A 22,092-nucleotide genomic window follows, 5' to 3' on the forward strand; every position below is an offset into this window, starting at 1 on the left:
CAGTATTGCATGTCTGCCATTCGCATTACAGTCACATCTATACAGAGTCAGCGTGTGTGTGTGACACTCCGTAAATACATATATAGAGATTGTTAGTTACACAAAAAACGCATACAGCTGTACACTTCTGATACAGTTCCGTATATCTGCTTGTTGGATCACGGTCAAATACATACTGTGAGAGCGTCTGTGACTAACATTATATATATGTTGATTTAATCTTTTTAATACACCTTACATAGCTGGACGCTCCTCATACAGTACCATCTCTCTGCTGGTATTTTTGGTACATTTTCCCAAACATGAGGAAATATGGTGAAAGAGTCCGCGGACATGGGCAGGGGGCCGCAGCTGGTACTGATGGTGGTGGTGCATCGGCTAGTTCTGGCAAAAGCACAATATCAGCTAAGGCAGGAGGTGTTGAGCCTGCATCATCATCTGGCCCAAGAAGGCCTGTAAGGTTCCCTTTTCTTGGAGTAGGAAAACCGCTTTTAAAGCCGGAGCATCAGGAACAGGTTTTGGCGTATATTGCCGAAACAGCCACCAGCTCTATTGCCTCCTCTTCTGATTGTTCGAAACCTGCAAGCACGGAGTCGTCAGTGCAGGGTTCTGCTCAGGAAAAACGCCTTTCCTTGTGTCCTTCACCCCCACCAAAAGTTAAGGATGCGGCAGCCCACACTTCAGATTACTCTATGGAGCTCTTTTGGGTTATCCAGTCAAATCCTGAATTCCTCAGTCCAAGATGAATCTGACATGGAGTGCACTGATGCACAGCCACTGCTAGATGATTCTGCTGGTACATTGACCCAGAGCACTACATTGCCCTCGCAGTCTACTGAGCCAGAATCTGACCCTGATGAAACTCAGGTGCCCCTTCCCGCATACTGACTTTGAAGAGGAGGTGATGGATGACCCAGTTCTTGACCCGGATTGGCATCCATTGGGGGAGGAGGGTGGCGCTGGCAATACTTCAGATAAGGAGAAGGATCCGCAGCAGGCATTGACATCGCAGCAGCGGTTATCTGGCAGGCCCGTAGCTGTCCAGAAACGTGGAAAAAAAACTAAAAGAATTGCAGGACAGCTTGGCCAGATGGTCAACTTAGCACAGTGTGCAAGGCCAGAAAACGTATACCATAGTAGGAAGAATGGAGTGTGGCACTTCTTTGTCCAAAATCCTACTGATGAGGCAAAGGTTACCTGTAAGAAGTGCGGAAGGACCTTTAGCCGACGTAAACAACTCAGAAATTTGAATACCAGTTGCATGCTTAGACATTTAATCAACATGCACTTGCAAGCGTGGACAGACTACAAAACCTCAGGTAGCACATGTGCACCTGCTCCGACTGAAGGTAGCCAGCAACACTCCATCGCTTCCCCCACTGTAAGACCACTGCCACCGTTAAACACACCACCAGCACTAAATGTGGAGGTGTCGTCGCAAGGCCAAAGCACTCAGGGAATCACAATGGTTTTGCAACACAACACTGAATCTAGGCCATCACCACCAATACCATCACCAACCCCCTCTCACTTCGTCCAGTCCACCGCTACTTCCCCCATATGCAGCTCTCCAGTCCAGCTCACCCTACCAGACACTCTGAGTAGGACAAGAAAGTACTCATCCTCTCATCCACGTACACTGTGTTTGAACACCTACATTGCCAAACTAATCTCATTAGAGATGATGCCCTACTGTTTGGTTGAAAGCAAAGCTTTCCACGAGCTCATGGCCTATGCTGTCCCACGCTATGACCTACCCAGTCGGCTCTTCTTTTCTCGAAAAGCCATCCCTGCCCTCCACCGGCATGTGAAAGACCGCATTGTCCATGCACTAAAACAGTCAGTGAGTGGAAAGGTGCACCTCACAACAGATGTATGGACCTGTAGGCATGGCCAGGGCCCTTACATGTCCATCACTGCGCACTTGGTTAATGTGGTGGATGCAGGGTCCACAGGGGACAGCGGCGGTGGAACAGTCCTGCCTAGCCCACGGTATAGAAAACAGTTGGCTGTAGGCTTTCGACCCTCCTCCTCCTTCATAAGCGAAAGCTCGCCCACAGAGCGCAGTCGCACAAGCACTCCATCTGCAGCTGGCAGTGTTGCATACGAGGTGTCCCACAATCGAACCGCTAGTGGTAAGCGTCAGCAGGCTGTGTTAAAGATGATGTCTTTGGGCGACAACAGACACACCGCGGAGGTACTAGCCGACTACTTGCAGCGACAAACTGAGTCATGGCTGGGCAGTCTACATCTTAAACCAGGCAAGGTAGTCGTGATAACGGCCGTAATTTTGTGGCAGCCATAGTCCGTGCAAAACTCACACACATACCTTGCCTGGCTCACACTTTGAACCTGGTGGTGCAGTGCTTCCTTAATAATTATCCGGAGTTAACATCACTGCTCCATAATGTGCAAAGACTGTGCTCGCACATCTGTCGCTCGGCCGTACACTCCAGTCTTATGCAGAAGCTGCAGCGATTGCTCCACCTCCCCAAGCACCGCCTAATCATAGACGTTGCAACAAGGTGGAACTCCACCCTGCACATGGTTGCGAGGCTGTGCGAACAGAGGCAGGCTGTAATGCATTTGTGGGAGGATACACGGGCAGGCAGTTTTAGGGAAGGCATGGAATTGTCGGTGTGCAGTGGTCAAAGCTGAAAGACCTCTGTAAAGTCCTTCAGTGTTTTGAGGAATGCACACGGCTGGTAAGCGCAGACGACATCATCATAAGCATGAGCATCCCACTTATGCGTCTGCTCATGCAAAGTTTGACGCACATTAAGGATCTGGCTTCTGCAGCAGAGGAGGAGGAACATGAGGAGGAGGAGGGAAGCCTTGCTGACAGTCAGCCATTGTCTGATCAGGGAACTGTCCTGGACGAGGTGGAGGAAGAAGAGGAAGAGGAGGAGGAGGGGGATGATTATTTTGCGCAGGAGGATGTTTCTCAGGGGGCAAGAGAAAATGTTGGTGTTCCAAGGTCAGGGACAGTGTTTGTGCGTGACTGTAGGGATGTGGATTTGCCAGAAACTCCTCGTCCACCCACCACGGGCAGTGCATCATTGACACCTGGAACATTGGCCCACATGTGCGATTATGCCTTGCGGATCCTAAAAAGGGACCCCCGCATTGCCAAAATGATGAAGGATGATGACTACTGGCTGGCCAACATCCTCGATCCACACTACAAAGGCAAATTACACAACATCATGCCACAGAAGAACCTAGAAATAATATTGGCTAACAAACAAGCAACTCTGGTAAACCGTTTGTTTGAGGCTTTCCCCGCACACAGCAGCAGTGCTGGTTCTCCCACGAGCCATAGTGGGCACAATGGAAGAGGTGTTCGTGGTGCACACAGCTGAAGTGGCTTTGGAGAAAGGGGCTTAATGACCATGTTGTGGAATGATTTCTCAAGTACCGCTCATACAACTGCTAACACTGCATCGATTAAAAGTGACAGGAGACAGCAGTTGTCAACTATGGTTACAAACTACTTCTCCTCCCATATCGATGTTCTCCCTCACAGGACATTCCCCTTTGACTACTGGGCCTCTAAACTGGACACCTGGCCTGAATTGGCACACTATGCCTTGCATGAGCTCGCTTGCCCTGCTGCTAGTGTGTTAGCTGAAAGATTCTTCAATGCTGCTGGATCAATCCTGACAGAAAAAAGGACCCGTCTGTCGACCCAAAATGTTGATGATCTAACCTTCATTAAAATGAACCATGCATGGGTTTCAAAGGATTTTGTCCCACCTTCCCCTGATGACACATAGGTTGCCAGAAAACTGCCTCGTTTTTGTCCTCCTCTTCCTCGGACATGCCCAATTCTGCCATTTGCAGCACCTGAATGTCCAGCCTACACATCAAAATATGTCATTTTTTAAACCTCCCTAACTGGGCTGCCCACCCCCCCCAAGGGCGGGGGTAAATACCTGGCGCACTCGGGCAAGTGCCGTTGCTCTGAACAGATGGATAGGCCCACTGATGGCTGACGGCACAAGACACAGGGCCCCTCATAGTACAATACAGTGTCTCTGATGGTGGGGGGCCCACTTGCCATCAGACACACCAGCGTACTATGAGGGGCCCTGTGCCAGTACCGTCGACCACGAGTGTGCACCCCCTGCTTGGTCCTGGCCACAGCTCTTGCAAGTTGCAATACTTACCACTCCCTGCTCCACCGCTGTGTAGTCTGGGCGGTTAAATCCTTCACAGGGACGGCCACTAGAAATTTGGTGTATTGATCGATGATGGTTAAGATGTAGCTATGGCCTGTCCTGCTGGCTTCTACCTTCGTGTACATAAAAATCCCCTTAAAACACAATTTTATTAATGATCATAAAACACACCTTCCCAGTGACGTTGAAAAAATGTCAAAAATTAAACCTAGTATAAGGTGCTGCATAGCCCTACATTAAGGCCTAACTGATACCTTCCTATCCATGGAGGTTGGCACCCTAATAGTACGATATTGGCGCCCCCACTCAACGAGGACTATCCCTCACTTCCCTAGTGATCCCTAGTATCACAGAGGGGAAAACAATTTCCAAGATAGAACAGTAATGAAAAGATCAGAATGCCCTAGGACTTATGCAGACCAAACAGATAATACAGCAATAAAAACATTTACCACATCATGATCTCATGTGACCCACAAAAATAGCAGCTACTCTCGCTTGGAGAGATAAACATCCTCAGATACAATCAGCAATTAATAAAAGGTCACTTATCATATCTCATGGGGGACCCTCAACGCGTTTCCCCGCCGTAGCGGTTCATCAGGAGGAATAGTCCAAGATATTGTTGCTGCTTCATGCCTGATACCTTCAATAATAGTGGCACCAGAAGTCTAGGAAACCGGATTTAAATAACCGGTGTGATTGTATTGCATACCACCCACTATCCGGCAGTCCAATCGGTGTGAAGATGCAAATAACTGAGAGCCAGGTGTGCAGCAAAAAATGTCATATACCTGAGAGCCCGCCGCTGCATTCGAAATTCAAAGCGGAAGGGGGGTCATTAGCGTGCGTTCCACCGTGGGGCGTATCCAATATGGCACCCATACTTCCGGTCGCGCAACCCCCTCAGCGGGCTGTAACCTCCGGAACCATCCTGTGCGGGCAGGGCGGAGGGGAATCAAAAATGGCGCCGGAACTTCCGGTCACATGTTTCCCCTTCGCTCCCGGACACGCCCATAGTAACCAGCAATGGACGCATCACCAATGGGGCTGGACCTTCCGATCACATGTTTTCTCCCTGCTCAATGATGTAACCATAGAAACAAACAGAGCGCATCACATGAGATCGCCAGAAAATAAAGAGTCTGCCCGCAATACAATGTCCCAGGAGTCAGATTTATCACAGTCAGGATAACCCCAATAAATCTAGTAGTACCAATGTCCTCATATTCGGCATAATGCTGCACATCAGAAATTCAAGGAATATAGAAAAATAAAAATATGTGCATATTGCTATGCGATAAATCAAATCAACCATACAATGTGGTCCATGCCATACAGGCATCATCCAATATGCCAGACATATAGAGCCCCTTATCATAACCCCCTATAACAGAAAAAGGGCAAGTTCAACCAACCAGAGAATCAAAAGATCATAAAAAACAGGCATATGAGATGCATTCATTCATCCCATTAGGGAAGACCGATTGCAGTCTGAACATCCATTCACACTCCCGTCTCAGAATTAAATTGTCCAGATTACCTCCCCTAGCCCTAGGTTTGATTAGTTCAATCATATTAAAAGTGATGTCACCCATTCGACCCTGATGTATACCATTGATGTGTCTGGCGACAGGGGTATCACGTTTATTTCTGATATCCCCCAGGTGTTCACCCACCCTCACCCTTAATTCTCTAGTGGTTTTTCCCACATAGTCCAATGGGCAGGTACACGTAGCCTTATAGACCAGACCTGTTGATTTACAGTTTCCAAAATCCCTCAGATAAAAGGTCTTACCATTGTGTGAACTCATAAAGGTTTTACATTGAAGCATATATTTGCATTTGGTACAGTCCCCACACTTGAAGAAGCCCAAAGGTTTTCTATCTAACCATGTACCCGTTCCCTTGGGTCTTTGATAGAGGCTGTGCACAAGCCGATCCCCTATAGATCTCCCTTTTCTATATGTAATAGAGGGTTTAGATGGTACCAGCCCCTTCAAATTCGGGTCAGCTAGGAGTATCCCCCAGTGCTTTTTAAGAACATGGTACACCCTGTCTGACTGACCATCATAAGTGCCAATAAGTCTGACAACAGTGTCCCTGACAGTATCTTCTTTTTTTGACTGGAGGAGAGAGGGCCTATCCGCTATGAATGCTTCATGCCATGGCCCATTCAAGAAACGTGGGGGATAACCCCTGTTTCTAAATCTATTATATAGGTCATTGGCTTGTTTTCTATAGACACTCAACTCCGTGCAGTTCCTTCGAACCCTAAGGAACTGCCCTTTGGGTATCCCCCTCCTCAGAGGTTCCGGGTGATGGCTTGTCCATCTCAACAGACTATTTGTTGCAGTAGGCTTCCGATAGGTACACGTACTAATCCTTCCATCATCATTCTTTGAAATCGTCAAATCTAGGAAGTTAATACTTGTGGTGTGACACTCTGAGGTAAACCTAAGTCCCACTATATTCCTATTGATACATTCAATGAAACGAAGAAAATCTGACTCAGGGCCAGACCAGAATATCAGAATGTCATCGATATATCTGGCCCATAGATTGATAAACGGAGTCCACCACTCCTCTTCCCCCCCAAAAATGTGGGTTTCCTCCCACCAGCCCAGGAAGATATTAGCATACGTGGGGGCACAGGGGCTCCCCATCGCAGTCCCCCTGAGCTGGTGGAAGTACTTACAATCGAAGAGGAAGTAATTCCTGGTGAGGACAAATCCCAACAATTTTTTAATGAAACAATTATGCGTTTGACACTCAACTGCTCTCATTTGTAGAAAATGGGTAACCGCCTTCAAGCCCCACTCATGTGGAATGCAACTATACAGTGCCTCCACATCGATAGACGCAAGCAGGGTGTTTTCCTCCAGAACAACACCTTCCAGCAGGTTCAACAAATGTGATGTGTCACGTATATAGGACGGTAATGTGGTCACAAATGGTCTTAGGACTTTATCCAGATATACACCACTATTCTGAGTGAGCGAGTCTATTCCAGAAACTATAGGGCGACCTTTAAGTGGTTCAAACCCCTTATGAACCTTTGGTAATGCATAAAAAGTTGCTATTGTGGGAGAATTCGGAAATAAAAACCGAAATTCATTATCCGAAATCACCCTATTCTCTTTTGCTTCACTTAGAATGGATAATAACTCATTTTTATATCCAGATGTTGGATTATCCCGTAAGACCTCATATGTGTCCTCATGATTCAGGAGCGCATAGCACATTGCCCTATATTTATTATGATCCAGAAGCACCAGGTTACCACCCTTATCCGAGGCTTTAATAATTATTCTGGCATTTTTTTCAAGTCCCTCAAGAGCCAACTCTTCAGAACGGGAAAGATTAGATGGATGGCTCTGATTTATACTTGAAATTTTACGGAGATCCTCCTCCACCATCTTAGTAAAAATATCAATGCTCAAGACCTCATTATTAGGTGGCATCCTGGTGCTCCTATTTTTCAGGGTAGTAAAGGGGCCCAAGCCCCGTGGTTGCTCGTTCTCCCTTAGGAGACTAGTCAGAGCTTCCAGGCCCTCTATGTCTTCTTCAGCTAAACCCAATTGGAGACACTGTTCACGGTCATGTTGCTTAAAGAAAAGTTTCCATTTCAGATTGCGACAGAATAAGTTCAGATCTTTGACCCAATTAAAACAGTTGAATGTATTAGTTGGTACAAAATTAAGACCCTTCTGCAGCACACAATATTCATCTTTAGACAATTCATATGATGACAAATTGATAATTTGCCCCTGATCAATTACATTTTTCTCCTCAGGTCGTATCCTACTGTTGGACCTCTGTCCAAAAAAGATTGTGATATAGAGGATGATGATCCCGAGGAGGAATGTTGTACCCCCCTTCCTCCCCCCATGTCCCTTTGTCTGTGCTGATTTCTTGGTGGACGCCATCTCGACCTATTGTGTCCACTTCTTCCCCGAAGATTGTTTGAGTTATCTACTCGTTCAGTGTCAGATGTATCAATATCCGAGGAAGATACCTCAGTTTGATTCACCACCTGATACCCGTAGGCCCTGTTCTCTTTAAAGTCTGTCAGATCTCGTGTAAATTGTAAGTGTTTACGATCCTTGAGATTGGTCTGAAATTTCTCGACTGATGTTTGAAGAATATCCTCCCTTCGTACAAAATCAGGATCAGTTTTAAATTTTTTTGCCTTTTCAATTAGATCACTTAACTTTTTGGTAGATTCCTCAAACAACCTTTTCTCCTCAGTTAGGAGAAGTAACATAAAACGAGTAGAGGACTCAATAGACTCTTTAGTCCAATTAGCAAGAAACTCAGGATTGGCCGTTCGGGGAGAGGGCTGTATATTAATACGTAAGCCCTTGGGTACAATTTTATTTTTAATGTAACTTTCCAACCCTCTTATCTCCCACCAGGATTTTATATTTTCCTTGTAGGCATGATAGAGGTCTTTAAATAAAGTTTTAAGAGAGGGGCTGTCAGAATTATCAAGTAATGGATTCGTGGAAAACACCTGGTTGGCATCCTGTGCCCAAAGCTCAGTATTAATTGGGGTTGGTAAGAAACTGGCCATATCAGAACAAACTTAAACCAGAAAAAATCACTAATTCATGGAGATTGGAAAAAACTTAGTGTACATAAAAATCCCCTTAAAACACAATTTTATTAATGATCATAAAACACACCTTCCCAGTGACGTTGAAAAAATGTCAAAAATTAAACCTAGTATAAGGTGCTGCATAGCCCTACATTAAGGCCTAACTGATACCTTCCTATCCGTGGAGGTTGGCACCCTAATAGTACGATATTGGCGCCCCCACTCAACGAGGACTATCCCTCACTTCCCTAGTGATCCCTAGTATCACAGAGGGGAAAACAATTTCCAAGATAGAACAGTAATGAAAAGATCAGAATGCCCTAGGACTTATGCAGACCAAACAGATAATACAGCAATAAAAACATTTACCACATCATGATCTCATGTGACCCACAAAAATAGCAGCTACTCTCGCTTGGAGAGATAAACATCCTCAGATACAATCAGCAATTAATAAAAGGTCACTTATCATGTCTCATGGGGGACCCTCAACGCGTGGCCACTATTATTGAAGGTATCAGGCATGAAGCAGCAACAATATCTTGGACTATTCCTCCTGATGAACCGCTACGGCGGGGAAACGCGTTGAGGGTCCCCCATGAGACATGATAAGTGACCTTTTATTAATTGATGATTGTATCTGAGGATGTTTATCTCTCCAAGCGAGAGTAGCTGCTATTTTTGTGGGTCACATGAGATCATGATGTGGTAAATGTTTTTATTGCTGTATTATCTGTTTGGTCTGCATAAGTCCTAGGGCATTCTGATCTTTTCATTACTGTTCTATCTTGGAAATTGTTTTCCCCTCTGTGATACTAGGGATCACTAGGGAAGTGAGGGATAGTCCTCGTTGAGTGGGGGCGCCAATATCGTACTATTAGGGTGCCAACCTCCACGGATAGGAAGGTATCAGTTAGGCCTTAATGTAGGGCTATGCAGCACCTTATACTAGGTTTAATTTTTGACATTTTTTCAACGTCACTGGGAAGGTGTGTTTTATGATCATTAATAAAATTGTGTTTTAAGGGGATTTTTATGTACACTAAGTTTTTTCCAATCTCCATGAATTAGTGATTTTTTCTGGTTTAAGTTTGTTCTGATATGGCCAGTTTCTTACCAACCCCAATTAATACTGAGCTTTGGGCACAGGATGCCAACCAGGTGTTTTCCACGAATCCATTACTTGATAATTCTGACAGCCCCTCTCTTAAAACTTTATTTAAAGACCTCTATCATGCCTACAAGGAAAATATAAAATCCTGGTGGGAGATAAGAGGGTTGGAAAGTTACATTAAAAATAAAATTGTACCCAAGGGCTTACGTATTAATATACAGCCCTCTCCCCGAACGGCCAATCCTGAGTTTCTTGCTAATTGGACTAAAGAGTCTATTGAGTCCTCTACTCGTTTTATGTTACTTCTCCTAACTGAGGAGAAAAGGTTGTTTGAGGAATCTACCAAAAAGTTAAGTGATCTAATTGAAAAGGCAAAAAAATTTAAAACTGATCCTGATTTTGTACGAAGGGAGGATATTCTTCAAACATCAGTCGAGAAATTTCAGACCAATCTCAAGGATCGTAAACACTTACAATTTACACGAGATCTGACAGACTTTAAAGAGAACAGGGCCTACGGGTATCAGGTGGTGAATCAAACTGAGGTATCTTCCTCGGATATTGATACATCTGACACTGAACGAGTAGATAACTCAAACAATCTTCGGGGAAGAAGTGGACACAATAGGTCGAGATGGCGTCCACCAAGAAATCAGCACAGACAAAGGGACATGGGGGGAGGAAGGGGGGTACAACATTCCTCCTCGGGATCATCATCCTCTATATCACAATCTTTTTTGGACAGAGGTCCAACAGTAGGATACGACCTGAGGAGAAAAATGTAATTGATCAGGGGCAAATTATCAATTTGTCATCATATGAATTGTCTAAAGATGAATATTGTGTGCTGCAGAAGGGTCTTAATTTTGTACCAACTAATACATTCAACTGTTTTAATTGGGTCAAAGATCTGAACTTATTCTGTCGCAATCTGAAATGGAAACTTTTCTTTAAGCAACATGACCGTGAACAGTGTCTCCAATTGGGTTTAGCTGAAGAAGACATAGAGGGCCTGGAAGCTCTGACTAGTCTCCTAAGGGAGAACGAGCAACCACGGGGCTTGGGCCCCTTTACTACCCTGAAAAATAGGAGCACCAGGATGCCACCTAATAATGAGGTCTTGAGCATTGATATTTTTACTAAGATGGTGGAGGAGGATCTCCGTAAAATTTCAAGTATAAATCAGAGCCATCCATCTAATCTTTCCCGTTCTGAAGAGTTGGCTCTTGAGGGACTTGAAAAAAATGCCAGAATAATTATTAAAGCCTCGGATAAGGGTGGTAACCTGGTGCTTCTGGATCATAATAAATATAGGGCAATGTGCTATGCGCTCCTGAATCATGAGGACACATATGAGGTCTTACGGGATAATCCAACATCTGGATATAAAAATGAGTTATTATCCATTCTAAGTGAAGCAAAAGAGAATAGGGTGATTTCGGATAATGAATTTCGGTTTTTATTTCCGAATTCTCCCACAATAGCAACTTTTTATGCATTACCAAAGGTTCATAAGGGGTTTGAACCACTTAAAGGTCGCCCTATAGTTTCTGGAATAGACTCGCTCACTCAGAATAGTGGTGTATATCTGGATAAAGTCCTAAGACCATTTGTGACCACATTACCGTCCTATATACGTGACACATCACATTTGTTGAACCTGCTGGAAGGTGTTGTTCTGGAGGAAAACACCCTGCTTGCGTCTATCGATGTGGAGGCACTGTATAGTTGCATTCCACATGAGTGGGGCTTGAAGGCGGTTACCCATTTTCTACAAATGAGAGCAGTTGAGTGTCAAACGCATAATTGTTTCATTAAAAAATTGTTGGGATTTGTCCTCACCAGGAATTACTTCCTCTTCGATTGTAAGTACTTCCACCAGCTCAGGGGGACTGCGATGGGGAGCCCCTGTGCCCCCACGTATGCTAATATCTTCCTGGGCTGGTGGGAGGAAACCCACATTTTTGGGGGGGAAGAGGAGTGGTGGACTCCGTTTATCAATCTATGGGCCAGATATATCGATGACATTCTGATATTCTGGTCTGGCCCTGAGTCAGATTTTCTTCGTTTCATTGAATGTATCAATAGGAATATAGTGGGACTTAGGTTTACCTCAGAGTGTCACACCACAAGTATTAACTTCCTAGATTTGACGATTTCAAAGAATGATGATGGAAGGATTAGTACGTGTACCTATCGGAAGCCTACTGCAACAAATAGTCTGTTGAGATGGACAAGCCATCACCCGGAACCTCTGAGGAGGGGGATACCCAAAGGGCAGTTCCTTAGGGTTCGAAGGAACTGCACGGAGTTGAGTGTCTATAGAAAACAAGCCAATGACCTATATAATAGATTTAGAAACAGGGGTTATCCCCCACGTTTCTTGAATGGGCCATGGCATGAAGCATTCATAGCGGATAGGCCCTCTCTCCTCCAGTCAAAAAAAGAAGATACTGTCAGGGACACTGTTGTCAGACTTATTGGCACTTATGATGGTCAGTCAGACAGGGTGTACCATGTTCTTAAAAAGCACTGGGGGATACTCCTAGCTGACCCGAATTTGAAGGGGCTGGTACCATCTAAACCCTCTATTACATATAGAAAAGGGAGATCTATAGGGGATCGGCTTGTGCACAGCCTCTATCAAAGACCCAAGGGAACGGGTACATGGTTAGATAGAAAACCTTTGGGCTTCTTCAAGTGTGGGGACTGTACCAAATGCAAATATATGCTTCAATGTAAAACCTTTATGAGTTCACACAATGGTAAGACCTTTTATCTGAGGGATTTTGGAAACTGTAAATCAACAGGTCTGGTCTATAAGGCTACGTGTACCTGCCCATTGGACTATGTGGGAAAAACCACTAGAGAATTAAGGGTGAGGGTGGGTGAACACCTGGGGGATATCAGAAATAAACGTGATACCCCTGTCGCCAGACACATCAATGGTATACATCAGGGTCGAATGGGTGACATCACTTTTAATATGATTGAACTAATCAAACCTAGGGCTAGGGGAGGTAATCTGGACAATTTAATTCTGAGACGGGAGTGTGAATGGATGTTCAGACTGCAATCGGTCTTCCCTAATGGGATGAATGAATGCATCTCATATGCCTGTTTTTTATGATCTTTTGATTCTCTGGTTGGTTGAACTTGCCCTTTTTCTGTTATAGGGGGTTATGATAAGGGGCTCTATATGTCTGGCATATTGGATGATGCCTGTATGGCATGGACCACATTGTATGGTTGATTTGATTTATCGCATAGCAATATGCACATATTTTTATTTTTTTATTTTTCTATATTCCTTGAATTTCTGATGTGCAGCATTATGCCGAATATGAGGACATTGGTACTACTAGATTTATTGGGGTTATCCTGACTGTGATAAATCTGACTCCTGGGACATTGTATTGCGGGCAGACTCTTTATTTTCTGGCGATCTCATGTGATGCGCTCTGTTTGTTTCTATGGTTACATCATTGAGCAGGGAGAAAACATGTGATCGGAAGGTCCAGCCCCATTGGTGATGCGTCCATTGCTGGTTACTATGGGCGTGTCCGGGAGCAAAGGGGAAACATGTGACCGGAAGTTCCGGCGCCATTTTTGATTCCCCTCCGCCCTGCCCGCACAGGATGGTTCCGGAGGTTACAGCCCGCTGAGGGGGTTGCGCGACCGGAAGTATGGGCGCCATATTGGATACGCCCCACGGTGGAATGCACGCTAATGACCCCCCTTCCGCTTTGAATTTCGAATGCAGCGGCGGGCTCTCAGGTATATGACATTTTTTGCTGCACACCTGGCTCTCAGTTATTTGCATCTTCACACCGATTGGACTGCCGGATAGTGGGTGGTATGCAATACAATCACACCGGTTATTTAAATCCGGTTTCCTAGACTTCTGGTGCCACTATTATTGAAGGTATCAGGCATGAAGCAGCAACAATATCTTGGACTATTCCTCCTGATGAACCGCTACGGCGGGGAAACGCGTTGAGGGTCCCCCATGAGACATGATAAGTGACCTTTTATTAATTGCTGATTGTATCTGAGGATGTTTATCTCTCCAAGCGAGAGTAGCTGCTATTTTTGTGGGTCACATGAGATCATGATGTGGTAAATGTTTTTATTGCTGTATTATCTGTTTGGTCTGCATAAGTCCTAGGGCATTCTGATCTTTTCATTACTGTTCTATCTTGGAAATTGTTTTCCCCTCTGTGATACTAGGGATCACTAGGGAAGTGAGGGATAGTCCTCGTTGAGTGGGGGCGCCAATATCGTACTATTAGGGTGCCAACCTCCACGGATAGGAAGGTATCAGTTAGGCCTTAATGTAGGGCTATGCAGCACCTTATACTAGGTTTAATTTTTGACATTTTTTCAACGTCACTGGGAAGGTGTGTTTTATGATCATTAATAAAATTGTGTTTTAAGGGGATTTTTATGTACACTAAGTTTTTTCCAATCTCCATGAATTAGTGATTTTTTCTGGCTTCTACCTTCAGATGATCAATGGCTACCATTTGTAATGGACGTCAACTTACAAGCGGATGCAGTGGTGCTTTATGATCACCTTTCACAGTTGTGATAGTCACAGACGTGTGACATTCCTGAAAGCATGTTTCAATGTCTCCTCTCAAGCCAATTCAATAGAATCACCTACGGCCTGTGGCTTCTGTCTTTTGCACTCCAAAATGACCAGACACATCATGATAGGCAGTGAGGACCATGTCTACATCTCTCCCTGTGATCACAATTTGATGGAGACGATTAACGGTGATGTGATCCACGCTACTGCGATAAAGCACTCCTTTCTTCACAAAGAACCATTTTCGCTGTTTCCACAGACACAGTAATTGAGGGTCTGCATCGCCTCTGCAACATCTACCAGGAGGTTTTCCCACGATGAGTAATTCTCAAATTTCTGCTAACACTCAACTTTCCATCTGTACTTGTATCCATGTAGTTTCCAGTAGCGGAGAGTCTGGACTGGCTTACTGAGATTGAAATATAAGTGAAGATTTAAAAGTACCACAACACTGTATATGGTTGTACGCTTCGAATACCTTTCCCTTTTTCTACTTTTTAAATTCTGGTGTAATACATACTGAGCCTGTGGGTGTCTGTGTCTTACTCCGGAAGAATAGACGGAAATTTACAATTACCCCTAGATTGGATACACCTGGTATGTGCTGATACAGTACCTTTGTTCAAAATTTTTTATTCCGGTATCATCCATTGGGAGTTAGCGTGCGTGGTTTACTCCTTCTATGTATACGGTGAATTGGAGATACCAATTTTTACCCTATACTCGATACAGCTTGTATCTTGTTATACAGTACCTTTGTTTGACATTTAGTATTACGGTTAAATCCATACTGAGTAAGCGTCTTAGAGTAACTACGGGACTATGTATACAGAGATTTCAATTGTACCCTATAATATATATACTTGCTATCTTGTTATCCAGTACCTTTTTTACAACATTTTTTATTATGGTAAAACACAGACTGAGTCAGCGTCTGAGGGTGACTTTTGAAATATATACCGAGATTTCAAATTTGGCCAACACTGTATACAGCAGTACGCTTCTGATACAGTAACCTTTTTTGCTATTTAGCTTCTGGTGTAATCCATAATGAGCCTGTGAACGTCTGTCTGTTACTCTGGAAATATACTTGGAGATTTAAGATTATCCCAACACTGTATACAGCTGTACGCTTGTGTTACATTACCCATTTACAGCTTTTCATATTCTTGTGTAATCCATACTGGGCCTGAAAGCGTTTGTGTCCGCCTCCTGAAATATATACGGAGATTCCTAATGTTTACACTATACTATATATACCTTTTATCTGGTGATACTGTACCCTTTTTCAACTTTTTATTTTATTGTGTACTCCATACTGAGCCTGTGAGCGTCTGTGTATGACTCATGAAATATATACGGAGATTTACTGTTATCCCTAGACTATATAGAGCTGTCCGCTTCTGATACAGTACTATATATCTGCTGGTATTTTGAGTCCATTTTCCAAAACATGAGGAAGTATGGTGGAAGAGGACATGGACGTGGGCATGGGGGCGATCTGGTACTGATCGTGGTGGTGGTGCATCTGCTGGTAGTGCCAAAAGCACAATGGCAGCTAAGACAGGAGGTGTTGAGCCTGCATCATGGTGTAGCTCTGGAAGGCCTGTAAGGCTCCCTTTTCTGGGAGTAGGTAGACTGCTTTTAAAGCCAGAGCATCAGGAACTGTTTTTGGCTTACATTGCTGAAACAGCCTCCAGCTCTATCGCCTCCTCTTCTGAAGTTTCAAAAAATGTAAGCACTGAGTGCAGGCTTCTTGTCAGGAGCAACCCCTTTCCTTGTGTCCTTCACCCACACCAAAAGTGAAGGATGCGGCAGCACACACTTCAGATTACTCCATGGAACTCTTTTCACATACCATGCCTGGGTTAATTAAAAATGGGGCCCATCATATACTGGAGCATTCCAAATGGGGGACATCAGACACTGGAGCAGCATTTACAGGGCTCATTATTCACTGGAGCACTAGAAATGGAGCCCATTATATATGGAGTGTTATTTGGGCCCATCATACACTGGAGCATCATCCATGAGGTCCATCATATACTGGAGCATTCCAGATGGGGGACATCAGACACTGGAGCAGCATTTACAGGGCCCATTATACAATGGAGCATTAGAAATGGAGCCCATTATATATGGAGCATTATATGGGCCCATAAGACACTGTAGCATCATCCATGGGGCCTATCATATACAGGAGCATTCTAAATGGGGCAGATCATACACTGGAGCAGCATCTATGGGGCACATTATACACTGGAGAATTAGAAATGGAGCCCATTATATATGGAGCATTATTTGGGCCCATAAGACACTGGAGCATCATCCATGGGGTCCATCATATACTGGAGCATTCTAAATGGGGCAGATCTGACACTGGAGCAGCATCTATGGGGCACATTATACACTGGAGCATTACAAATGGAGCCCATTATATATGAAGCATTATTTGGGCCCATAACACATTGGAGCATCGTCCATGGGGACCATCATATACTGTAGCATTATGTGGAGCTCATCATACACTGTATGGAATATTATATGTGACAAATTATTCTGTATGGAGAAATATATGGGGCTCATTATTCTGTATGGCGCACTAGGTGATGGCCATAATACTGTATGGAGTATTACACTGTCTGTTATTTGAGCTATTGTACAATTTAAAATAGATCAGTCATGTCAAGTAAGCAGTGAAGTATTTGTCATTGTACTATACCTATATTTCTGTGCCATATCGGAGCATCATGAGTTGTGGTATGTGTTAAAGGGGCGCACTGACACTCTTTGGCCCAGGGCACACGAAAACCTGGAGCCAGCCCTACCCCCCCCACAACTTTAGCCAATTAACCCCCAGTTTTCAATGCATAACTATTATTATGAAGTAAATAAAGGTTGACAAGCTTCAGTAATAAGAATTGATGTTTTGGCATTGAAATGGGCACTGTAGGTGTGTTTACTGTCCTCCACTCCCTGCCAACTTTGCTTCTCCATTGACTTGCATTGGGTTTCGTGTTTCAGTTGGCCTCCGACTTTTCCCTATAGTCGGCCGATTTCGTTCGACCCGACTTTTGCGAAAGTCGGGTTTCATGAAACCCGACTCGACCCTAAAAAAGGCAGTCGCTCATCTCTATACAGGACCCTTCTGCGAATACATCCAAATCCCGTTTTGCAAGGGGGTTCGGATCTACCCATATTTTTTGGACTATTAGATGCACCTGTAAGGAGGTGGCAGGTCCCCTCAGTTGCCCCCTCTCCTCCTCCCGTGTGAACCCCCGTGCACTTTATGTGTTGTAATGTAAATGAGTTATATCACGGTCAGATTACACTGCTTAAAGTCTGTCCTACTGCATTTGTACCATGTGTTTTATGCTTTACACTGTAAATGTGCTGTGTCTGCCACAAGTAATTGTTGTGCTGTAGTTGAAATGCAAATATTAGAGGCAGGGACAGAAACAGTTAAGCTGGGGACTGGGCCAGCAGCAGACAGGTGGGAGGAAGCTGCCGTCCCTAGTCAGAAGCTCGGGTACCTTAGCCCTGAGCAGATGTGCAGTAAGAGACAGGGCACTGCCAGACTCCCGGATGGGAGCGATCTGTTGCTCAAGGCTCAAAAAGACTCCAGGACCTAAAGAAGGACTCCAGGAGCTAAAGAAGGACTCAAGGACTTAGCAAGACTGAAAGACCACAGCACGGGCCCCAGGACTGTGGATGGGCCCCTGCTGAAGGGGTTTTAAGCACCTAGATCCCAGCGAGTGGACTTCTGCGAACTTTGGCTATTGCGGCCATTGTCGGTACGGCCGTAGCAAGTGTCAGGGAGAGAGCAGGAAACCAGTATTGTGATTATGTTATTGTCTACCTTTAATCCTCATTCATTAAAAGTTATTTCCCTGTTGGAAAAGAGTTGCAATCTTGAATTCTAATTGCCTGGACTCTAGTGATCAGAGGAAGAAAAAGGTAACTCGTGTGAAAAGCTGTGTCAGTCCTGTCTATTTATGTACAAAGGGCCGGGGGTGCTCGCTGACCGTTTGCTCAGTGGACTCTGTCAGGGGAACTGCACCTTTAAGTAATTCGGCCATAACTACTTCCCCCGGTCACCCTTGTTATACACCAGATCATAAAACGTACCTATGTTTTAGAGGAGGCAAATAGAAAAAACATTGAAGCGAAAAACGTGGTCATGACACAGTGTTATGATGGTGAGGGAGCTGGTGCTGACACTGCTATAGGGGTAATATCACCCATGGTATATACATGCCCCCCATCCTCATATATATGTCCCCATGGTATACATGGTCCCCCTTCCTGGCATACATCGCCTCCATCCTGGTACACATGGCCACCATTCCCATCCTGGTATACATGGCCACCATCCCTATCCTGGTATACATAGCCACCATCCCCATCCTGGTATACATGGCCACCATTCCCATGCTGGTATACATGGCAACCATCCCTATCCTGGTATACATGGCCACCATCCCCATGCTGGTATACATGGCCACCATCCTCATCCTAGTATACATGGCCACCCTCCCCATCCTTGTATACATGGCCACCATCCCCATATTGATATATATGGCCACCATCCCCATCCTGGTATATATGGCCCCCACCCACCATCCTGGTATACATGGCTATCATCCACCATCCTGGTATACTTGCCATAATCCCCATCCTGGTATACACGCCCGCCATCCTGGTATACATGGCCTCTATACCCATGCTGCTATATATGGCCACCATCCTCATCCTGATATACAAGGCTCCCCATCCACCATCCTGGTATACATGACTCCCCATCCTGGTAAACCTGACCCCCATCATGTTCACACATAAAAAAATAAACAATTCTACTTACCTTCCTTCCACTCCCTTGCAACAGTGTGCTGTTCTGATGCCAGCAGCACATTTCTGCGTGTAATAGCACATGACCTCACTGCCATGTGCCCTCACACGCTGTGGGCAGCTGATCGGAAAATTCACTGCTCTCCACACCCGGGACTATGTGCGTGTGGAGCAGTGAATACTCATTTTCTTTAATAGATGGCACAGTGTTAGGCCGGTTTCACACGTCAGTGGCTCCGATACGTGTAGTAACAGTTTTGTCATGTACCGGAGACACTGACACAGGTAGATGAAATGCCAAGCAAGACAAAATGATCCACACCACTGCAGCACATATGTTGGATTAATTGTACAAATCCAATCCGCTATATTGGCTGCCCAAACCAGACTCCTGAGTGCCCACTCATGAAAAAGACAAAAATGCAGTCCATGTTCCAAGTAGAAAAAGAGTGAGTGCCACTCTTTTTCTACTTGCTACATGGACTGACACACGTAGACCCATTCAAATTAATGGGTCTATGCAGATGTCAGCGTGTTTTCACGGACCATGTGTCCATGTGCAAAACACGCAGACATGTCTGTTTTGACCCGGACACACGGGCCGCAACACGTGCAGCATACGTGCACACGGAGAGCAGTGTACACTGTCCTCCATGAGCACGGACGGCCACTGGTGAAGTAGCGCTACTGTAAGCGCTGTTCCTCTGCATGTGGTGCTGAATGCGGCTGTCATTCTCCCCTACTCTGCCGGCAACAGTGCGAGCAGGAAAGAATGAATGAAAAATAAAACGACGTGGGGTCCCCCTTATATTTTGAACCAACCCGCCAAACTAACAGGTGCAGGCTGCTATTCTCAGGCTGGTAATGGGCCATGAATATGCCCCCCCCCCAGGCTAAAAGCAGCAGCCCGCAGCTGCTCAGAAAAGGTGCATCTATTAGATGTTCCTATTCTGGCGCTTTGTCGAATTCTTCCCACTTGCCCTGTAGCAGTGGCAAGTGGGGTAATAAGGGGTTAAGTCACCTTTATATTGTAAGTTGACATTAAGCTTGGCTATAACCCTCTATAGTAAGAAAAGGGTTAAATAAACACACACACAGTAAGAATAAAGTCTTTTAATGAAACAATACACCACACATTTTTTCCATCTTTATTACACTGTTAATCCATACTCGAATCTCTCGATATACCATACCTGTCCGGCGTACAGTCATTCCACCGGCGCAATCCATATCTGGGAATAATCAATTTACAACCGGAGCGGTGCTAATGCAACTGCTCGGGCTGTAAACTACTGGGGAATGAATGGGAAGCAGCGCTCACAGGCTCAGTGACTAGCGATGACATCACTGAGTCTGTGTTCACTGCCGGCATGAACTCCTGTGACCTCAACATCATCATTTTCCCACAGCGCTAAGGCCACAGTCACAGCATGTTGCAGGTCCCAACGCAATACTGTAGGAAATAATTTTATCCAATGTTGCAATGTGTCGCTGTAATTCCAGTGTCACATGACACATGTTGCAGTGTAGTCATAGCATTAAAGGACTTGTCCTGTCCAAATCATTAAGTCTGCAGGCACTCTTTGTGATTGCAGGTTTATGAATCCCCCAGCGCAAGCATTGAGAGCTGCAGGGATTCACCGCTTTCTGAGACAGGACCGGAGGGTATGTATGAGTTATACATACTCCCAGCCAGAGGGGGTGGCCTCACTTCCATACACTTGTATTGAGCGTGGTCATGCCCCGTCTAGTGGCTCACTCTATGGAGCTCGGCCTTGCTCTATACAAGTGTATGGAAGGGAGGCCACTCCCACTGTCCTAGAGTATGAATAAGACCAGGGTCACACTTGCGTGTGTAATGCGAGAAACTCACGCGAGTCTCTCGCATCAATACCCGGCCTAACTCATACATACCCTCCAGTCCTGTCTCAGAAACTGGTGAATCCCCGCAGCTCTCAATCGTGCGCTGGTGGAAATCATAAGTCTGCAGTCACACAGACTGACTGAAGACTTATCAGTTTGGTAACATTTTTGCCTTCACATTTTTTACAGCGGTGTTTTTCATTAATTACTTCGCCTTCCCCATTACAGTCGGACCAGACGGACGGCATCTGCTGCACCATGCCCGGAGCCAGCTGTCTGATCATGATGCGCACGCCCCGACCTCTGCAAGCTGAACACTTCTAAACCGCTCTGGTCTTCCCGCCTTGTCCGTTACAGGAGCTGCACAGCATGTTCTTGCTGAGCTGAAGTTTGGTGGTCTTTCTATTGTATAAATCTTCTAATGATACCTTTAGAGGGTGCATCATGTCTTTTCCTCTCCGTCTTCCGTTGCGACGTCGATTCTGTCCACCCATGAACCCAAAGAGACCACCTCTGAAAATGTGTGAAAATATGTCATCCATGCCGCCACCGCCGCTTCCTTCCCACAGGCCCTGCTCCCCATATTAGTCGTACAGCTCTCGCTTCTCTGGATTGGACAAGACTTCATAGGCAAAGCTGATTTCCTTGAACTTGTCTCCGGCATTGGGGTTCTTGTCAGGGTGATACTCCTTTGCCAGCTTGCAGTACGCCTTCTTCAACTCGTTCTCGCTGGCGTCGAGCTGCAGCCCCAGCAGGTCCTACAGTTTGGTGTCGGCGACGTTAGACATGGCCAGAGACTGAGAGCAGAGAGCGGGGACTGAGGAGAGAGACCCCGGGAACGAGGGAGAAGCGGGCACAGACAATCACTTTAATTCTTACGATATGTACTGATGAT

At 45.3% G+C, this 22,092-nt stretch overlaps 1 protein-coding gene and 1 pseudogene across 1 annotated transcript in view; one reads left to right on the top strand and one right to left on the bottom strand.

Annotated features, from left to right (window-relative positions):
- Nucleotides 1–22,092, top strand: part of NR5A2 (nuclear receptor subfamily 5 group A member 2) — a 208,777-nt gene that overhangs the window by 19,783 nt on the left and 166,902 nt on the right. The gene's annotated exons all lie outside the window — the stretch shown is intronic.
- On the bottom strand, nucleotides 21,311–22,044 carry LOC141086023 (dnaJ homolog subfamily A member 2 pseudogene; annotated as a pseudogene).

Source organism: Dendrobates tinctorius, unplaced genomic scaffold (assembly GCF_039654945.1).
Source record: "Dendrobates tinctorius isolate UK_male_01 unplaced genomic scaffold, ASM3965494v1 ptg000029l, whole genome shotgun sequence".
NCBI lineage: Eukaryota > Metazoa > Chordata > Amphibia > Anura > Dendrobatidae > Dendrobates > Dendrobates tinctorius.